General features: G+C 34.6%; 1 pseudogene; it reads right to left on the bottom strand.

The window, feature by feature from the left end:
* Positions 1 to 6,808: 6,808 nt before the first annotated feature.
* Positions 6,809 to 7,676, bottom strand: LOC119643108 (annotated as a pseudogene).
* Positions 7,677 to 8,320: the final 644 nt, after the last annotated feature.

The following is an 8,320-nucleotide window of genomic DNA, read 5'->3' as shown; positions in this document are numbered from 1 at the left end:
TTATTTGGTTTAATTTGTTATTCGTGAAATTGACCAAATAGGAAAACTATATTCAGCTGCGGGCGAATCTTCTAAAACTTTTCATTGGTCGAGCACAGTTTGATACTTAGCTTGAGCAAAGATCACTGCATTTGTCGTGGAGCTAATAAAGTGATTACATATATCCTACCTCACGTATGAATGAAACAAACCTTTGCATAAATTTGAATTAAATTACAAAAACATTTTGAGTAACCCAACTTCTGACTTGCAAAGAAAATAAATGGACACAGCTTTCAGGTCTTAGGAAAACATATGTGTTGATTCGTGACTTTGTTGCTTTCGAGAGCGATCTGGACAAGGCGACGAAAAAATCTGAAAAAAAAAGACGAACGAAAAACAGAGACGTTGGCCGATGCTTCACATTGATTCCACCGTTCCTGATCGTCAATCACAGGTATGTCTATGCCTTCTGCACACTTAAAAAATTTCTCTGTCTTTGATGCGCATTATAAAAAATTATATGAAGCTTATCGCCCGTTTTATCAAACATTTCTAAAAACCCTAACTGTAACGTTTATTTATTTTTCCCTCAAAAATGTTAATTTATATGCAAAGGAAACAGAAAACGGTTAATTTTATCTCCATAAACTCCCAACCCTCTCTCTCTCTCTCTAAATGTAAATGTGGAAATGTACATACCTATACTCTTATGTGTATATATATGTATATATGCTTTATTGAAGACCAATTTCCTTACGATAATGCTTCTCTGGTCTAATGTTCTTTTCTCCTCTACGCAAATTATTAGATTAAAAAATACAAAAGTAAGAAAATTATATACGGCCGTGACCGAATCTTTTATACCCATCACAGTTATCGTAGGCCAGGCAAAAAAAATAAAAGAACTAAACTTTCATGTTCCATAATATGAAGTGGGCGCAGCTGATCTTTTTTTATTTTCCAAAAAATGGAATTTGTCGTATAAACGCGTTCTTTGAGAAATTTAGATCACTTTCTTCTTCTTCCTAATTCTTTTGGAAATTTATAGGCGATATATTCATTTTCGCTAACGGGAGAATATTTACCACAAATACTATAAAGTTGGGCAGACGGACCGATGAATAGTCCAACAGACGGGCATGTACATTCTAAACTTGAAACTGACTAAGAGTGTATATGCTTTAAGCGGTTTTTAAGGCTTGTTTCTGCGCGTTATAAAGGTGTTGAAAAAAGTTAAATTTTGACACTCTGGGTACGCATGGTTAATTTTTCCCATTGTTCTACAGGGACTACAGCATCGGCCATGGAATATAAGTACAAATTTTCATACATTGATACGCTATATTTATGAGTAAAGAGGAAAAACCATATATACGCTGTATTTATGAGTAAGGAGGAAAAATCAATTTTTATTCCTTTTGAAGAGAGTAGAAGAAACCAGCCTCGCCCCAAATCTAGTTATTTTCCTTTCTTTCAGGACCTGCAAAGGTACCATATCTCTTTCTGGGGAGATTTATCTAACTTGTTATGGCTCTAGGTTAAGAGCAAAAAGAAGAAAAGTTAAAACATTCACCACTGCTTAAGTGTTATATCAAATATATAGATTGACTACATTTCCAACTTCCTTGAAAGGCTTTTGCAATAAATTTAGTTTCCATTCACGCTTTTGCCTACAGTCACGTTTTAAATAGAATTCCATTCGATGTTTCAATTTTTCGCTGCATTTTTATCTGTCCTGCGCTGTCACCTTGTCGTAACGTGTTAGAAAAGTCTGTCTTCCGCATTACTTTTTTCACAATAACAATATTTAAATCTGACGTTGAAGCAGTAAAGCAAAGTAGTGTAATAATATAGACACTTATATATAGAGAACAGAGAACAATAAGGAAAGGAAGAATCACTGAAAGAATAAAAAAGAAAGCCGCACAGAAATGAAGCCTGAGGGAAAGCTTTCACTATGTCAAAAATTATCATTATGTTAGAAGGCTGTTGTTAAATTTTATGGCAAGCGGTTTCCTATTTTTTGCTATAATATTTCGAAACACAGTTTGCTCGCCAAAAAATCAATACAGCATGCTGTGAAGTTATTTGCTGCGGATGGAGATTCGCTCACCGGCATCTTCAAGCTCTGCAACACAAGAAAATATGTATACTGCGGGTCCGATGTGGCAATAACATATCTTCCACTTGGATACCTGTGACCTTTATATGAATCAGATTCACACGTTTTGATTTTGGTTGTTGTTGCTCTTACAAATTACTTCTTTTACTTCCGCTTCACTCTAGAAAGTTCCTTGTTTCATTTACCATTGGTTTACATTGAGTTAAACTCCCTGCTCCACTTATTAAATTACTGCCTATGTTTGGCGTTCATTTCATTTGGTTTTACAATGGAAAGAATAAAAAAAAAAAGAAAAGAAAGTCGGAAACTGTGTTGGATAAGTTTCTCTGCAGATTGACCAAGCGCCACTGCTTTAGCTGAGATTGCCCTACTCTCATCGTTCATCATGCTCACTTAAACATAACTTTTTGTTAACTTACTCCTAACTTAACTTAGCACCCACTACCCGAATAGAGGACGTACAAGCTCAAAATGAGCGATGATTTTGAATGCTTAAAATGCTTTTCCCTTGTAGTAAGAAAAAAATATAGCATGAAAAAAATCAATGTTTCCCTGCTCTTACGAGATGAGTAATAAAGTAAATTTTTTGCAAGCTTTTCATTCTACAGCTATGACGTAATGAAACGTGTCATGTTGTCGGGGAAAGAAGGAAAAGTAAAAGTTTTATAAAGCTCCGTTTTTTTTCATACCTTGTTATTTAACGAATATTTTACAACTTTGCTACCTAATTCTGTAGAACGGGGTTCTTGCATCCATTAATAAATTGAATTTCAAATTGATGCCGTATGTAGGATAGTGACCAAGGTTGTCAACTATTATAGATCCTGGGTTTTAACATCTATAGAGCTATTATGTACCGTATGAGGCACTCCGGTATTATTAGCTAGTTTAGCGAGCCACTATTAATGTAAGACGTTAACTACGTTTCATTTAAAAGTTTCGACCTTTTTAGTTACATGTGTAAGAAACGTTGTTTCAGATTGTCAAAACAGGCATAAGCAGCATCGCTACTGTTGATCATTCTAAGTTAGCATTGGTTGTTTAGAGCTACATTTATAGGACAAAATCGCTGTAAATTGAAAATGAAATAAGATGCAAACAAAATTGTTTACTTACAAGCAGCTGAGCCAAATCAAATATTCCAAATTTGTGAAAGTTACATCTATTAATTCTTTTCACTTCAATTTTCTAATTAATCAAACTGTGAATCATTAATATTTCCATACATCATCGGATATACTGATACTGGTTTGAACGCCAACAGGCTTAATCCATTTTACTAAATAAAACAAAAAGAAAAGGTAAGTAAAATTTTGTTATTGAATAGTTGAGGTAATGTTGAAAAATATATTCACATCAGACTGTCCTCATATTGTGTTATTCGGCAGTAGAGGAAAAAAAATCTTGTAAGACGTGGCAAATCCGAAATGACACTTCAAATGTGTAATTAAATAGCTTTGTATATTTGTGAACAACGTGAATTAAAATAAACGTCTTGCTAAATACAGATTTTTGCAAGAGTTTCGCGTGTCAAAAAATACGTTTAATATGTTTTAGGAAAAATTGGTGCGCGAAACTTCTGCCCTTAACTTATTTCCACTTCGCTAGAGGCGAGTAGAATAACAGAGGAAATATAAACCCGCGTACCTTCTGCACTTTCAACTTTAATTGTATTGAAATAAAAGATATAAAGAATAATCTGCGCTAAGATGTTTTCTGAAAAATTAAAAAGTTGCCTTTTATTTATTTAACGCGAAAACAAAAGTAAAATGATGCATATTAAAATTCAAAGCTCAACAACACAAATCAAAATTTTCCTAAGAAATGAGAAAATGAAATTATATGAGTTATATCAAATTACTTCGCTTCTTTTTATTTCGTTAAAAATTTTATATAATTTTACATTTGTATGGTTTTGTTATTGAATGTATCATTGTAAATAAACAAACGTCAAAATTGCCACTTATTTTCCCATTAGTTTTCGAAATAAATTTCGAATGGGCAAAGCCACGCATAACTTTCGACCAAATGGTTCGCAAGATATGCCCTTGCAATGAGCGCTCGTTAGCTAAAAGACATGTAATTAGTGCCCAGGATAGGAGAGTGATGCAGTACGTAATGCGTTAAAAAATATTTCACCTCATTCATGAACTACTTTATTACAATACCTGATATCTTCTTTTTCTGCAAATTAGGCAAGCAACAACCGAAGATGCATACTGTTGTGTAAAAAGCGGGATAATACCCGATATATTTTAGACTATTGTACATCGATATTTCGGTGGCACTATTATAATATTGATATACTCGCCGTTGTTTTCATAAAACTTGAGTTTTTACCTCGTGTATTCGCTTAGCCTCTCAAAGTGTTTTATTTTTCTTTTGTTTCGATATCAAAATTGACATTCTTTGTAAAACGAAGGAACCATTCCATTATCGACTTGTTGTTCGCGGAGATTTTGACCAAGTTCGACAAAGTGTCTCTCCTTTCAATACTTGCTCGATGGACATTAAATCCTTTCTAAACTCCTCACATTCGAAGAAAGCGGAGGTCAACGGTCGTTGGGCTGCAATTATTTACACCATTTGCTTCTGCTCCCTAAAAGTTGGATCGATTTCTGCCATTTCTTAGTTAAATACATATTAATTATAATTATTAAAATAATCGCCACGCGCACTTATAGATAAACAAAACGCCTTTATATTTAAACAAAAATCAAATATCTTCAGCTTGACAAAAATAAAATTTGTGTCTATAATCCACTTATAAATCAAATATCGATTTCTGTTTTTAGAGTCCGTGGTTCACATATGTTTATAATGTAATTAGCAACATGAATAATGTAATAGAATATAAGGCATAAGGAAAGAGAGACATTATTTTCAAATTCGCGTCATTTTTTAGTTATCAGCATATAAGTGTCTTTGCGACAAAGCGTAAGAGAGGTGGACCGCCGCCTGGTCGCTGATTAGATGTTGAAAATGAACAAACAAGATCAGATTTTTTAAAAGAAAACTATTCTTCACTAATTATGTCATGTTAGAGATGTCAGAGATTAGGTTACTCTGGATAGCTCGCTTGTTTGACACAAAGAAAAATGCATATACAAAAAGCGGAAAAGTGAAGCGTAGACATATATCTGTCGGTTATTGCTCGTGTATAAGTGCGTTTCACATCTGATTTTCCTTTATTATCTGTCGCCTGTACTACGGCTGCCCAATATTATCTACACTTGAGGGGCTTCTCCCCCTACTGCATTAAAGTGATAGACAGCTACTTGCTTAATAGAAGACAGCATTACAAAAGAATACCGGATTATAGCTGGGGTAACGCAAGACTTCATCCTGGGTACTTTCCTGCAAAAACTCATGTACGACGGACGGCCCAATGTGGGCTTTCTAAGAGGAGCGAGGTTTATAGGGTACGCGGATAACATAGACCTGATTGTCGACTCCGCTGATGTAGATCGTAGCAAAAGACAGCTTAAGCCAAATAAGGGGGTGGCTACGTAAGTCCGAATTAAAACTTACCGTGAACAAAAGTGAAGCAATATTGGTGACGGGTGGAATGGTAGTCCAACTTCAGTTAACTAGCTCTCACTTCCCCGCCGTAACTTGAAAGCCATTTATTTTTCCATTATAGTCGTCGTCATTCAATATTCATTTCGAAAAAATAATAGGAAAACAGGGGGCATACATGACCTTTCAAGAACAAAAGCTTACAAATGTACTGTGGGGGCTAAAGCCCATACCTTGCGCTGGGGTAAGCTCAACGGCTTCAGGTTTTGTTTCACAAGAAGTTTTCTTTTGATGTTTTTTATTTTTAATGATTTCAAGAGGGTTTTACAACTAAAGGGAAATGGTTTTTTCTCTTTTAAATTCAAGGTACAAACTGTTAATTGCAATAGCTACGTGATCGAAATGCTATTCAAAAGAAATGATCGTTTATTTTAAATAATGTTTGCTTATTTATTAATTTTATGTTGTTTCTTTTGTTTTATTCTTTATTTCAATATCTATTTTAAGCGCTAAACCTTGCGTTTAAATAAACACGACTTGTACGGCTTCAAAGTAAAGTTAATATTCAGTTTTTAATTTCAATTACAATCTGTGTCCATATTACTGTTAGTTTTGTTAGCTCAAGGAGCACTACCGAGAAATTCAATTTTCTTTGAACCGCCGAACAGAGACGAAGAACCTGTGAGGCAAAATCGAGGGACGACTTTGGCTCCTCACAGTACTTAAAAAATCACCATGCCATAAAATCATAACATTATATTTGTGTGTTAAATTACAATCTTGTATGCTCGTAAACTGGGTTTTTAAGGAAATTGTAAAGTAGTTTAATGAGTTTGGATGTAAAGATGATTTACTGCAACAGAGTTTTGTGTTGACAAAATGCGTTGTAGTATTAATTGGGAGGATTCCCTATGAATCCTTCCCTGGTAAGGGTACTTGGAAAAGGATGACGTGTAAGTGTATCCCTATTTTGCTCGGCTTCAGAACGCCAGGTCTTTCCGTCTCATAGATTGAAAATAAAGCTCGGCAAGAGACGGTCCCTAAATCTTGATCGTAGGCGGGTTGAATGCCTGTTATTTTTTCTTAGCGAATTAAACGCTTATGTTTGCATTGTGTAAAACAATTGAAATTCTTTATTGAGAAGTGCAGTATTTATACTTAATTTCTATACTAAATTATGCTTGCCTAAACAAAATTATAATTGTGTAATTGCGGCGCCTGGCATCGTATTACATTACGACAATACTTGCAAGTTTCCTCTTCGCTCAATTGAGAACGCGTCGGTCTTTCTAACAAATCTGTATTCGCTGATGTCGATTTAATCGTTAAATTTGAACTAATTTGTTGCATTGATGGCTCCTGTGCTAGATGAGTTGTTTTTGGTTGGCAAGCTTTTTTTTTTAACCAATTTTTAAATTTTTCATCGGCTAAACGCTTACGATCTTCTAATTCTTGACGCTTTTGTTGTTCGGCTTTTTTACGTCTGGCAGCCTCATCCGATAGCAACTTTCTAAATGAAGTATTCCTTTAAATATATATTTCATTAAAATGTCATCTACATGCAACGCTTACCTTTTGGCAGAAAGCCAAGTCTCGTAGGCCTTTTCCGGTTTCAAAACAATCTTGGCCGCTTCGCAATGTTTGCGGTAGGAAAACGTATAATCCCTTGTTGTTGGATAATTTTCTTCCGACTGCAAATCCAACGGCGGCACAATATCGCTTTCAGTTTCGGAAACTGATGGGCACTTACTATCTATGCTACCTTGACCAGCATCAGGTGATCTTTCCATTTCACCATCTTTCTCTATGTAAGCGGCCGGATTAATATATCTAATGGAATGACAAAAATTTGCATATATTGTGCATTTGCAATGGTCTTAATAGTCGAATGTGTTAAGTATACTTACAGTACACCAGCTTTTCTATCACAACTGCGTGAACTTAAATTTAATCTCGTAATGCTTTCACTTATTGATGAAGCTAAACTCCGTGCCGTTGGCCGTCTCTCCAATTCGTTACCATCGTCATCTACTCTTGAAGTTTAGAAAGCCATATCTTTTTCCTTTTTTTCGTGCCTTATTTCTTTCCAACCCTCCTAGTTTTTTTTGCTTTTCGTTTTTTCTTTCAGTTAAATTTTTATGTAAAATTCGGTTAAAAAAATATATATAAAGGCGAGTTATATTATTTCGAACGGTGTAAACGATTGAAACAAATTTTGATGAATATTTTCCGCTTTTTTTTTTTGTTTTTTCTTTATCTATTTGTACGAGGGGTCGGAATATAAGGACGGACAAGCGTTATGAAATGATTAGTAACAAAATTTTTAACGCTTCGAGTTGGAAAAAAAACTGACAAAAACAGAGAAAAATTATCGAATTTTAGAAATAATTTTGCTTTCTGCAAAAGTCTATGTAATCTACGATGAGTTTATAATTTTAAAAATGACAGTATTTGGGCAAAGATAAGGGTACAGTAGATTATTTAGACAACGTTTTCGAAGTTGGAATATACGTTCGTGATTTAGGTTTTCATATCGTTATACCCTAAACCACTATTGGTATAGAGTATATTAAGTGAGTGCAGACATATGTAACACAAAGAAGGGCTTACGATAGACCCACGTTTTATTGTACCGATCGATTCAAAATCATAATCTGAATTGATTGAAACCTGTCTGTCCGCCTGTCTCTCTGCCTG

The sequence above is a fragment of the Glossina fuscipes genome, unplaced genomic scaffold (genome assembly GCF_014805625.2).
Source record: "Glossina fuscipes isolate IAEA_lab_2018 unplaced genomic scaffold, Yale_Gfus_2 55457, whole genome shotgun sequence".
NCBI classification, from domain to species: domain Eukaryota; kingdom Metazoa; phylum Arthropoda; class Insecta; order Diptera; family Glossinidae; genus Glossina; species Glossina fuscipes.
Note: the sequence above shows the minus strand (reverse complement) of the source record. Positions and strands in the feature narration are given on the sequence as shown.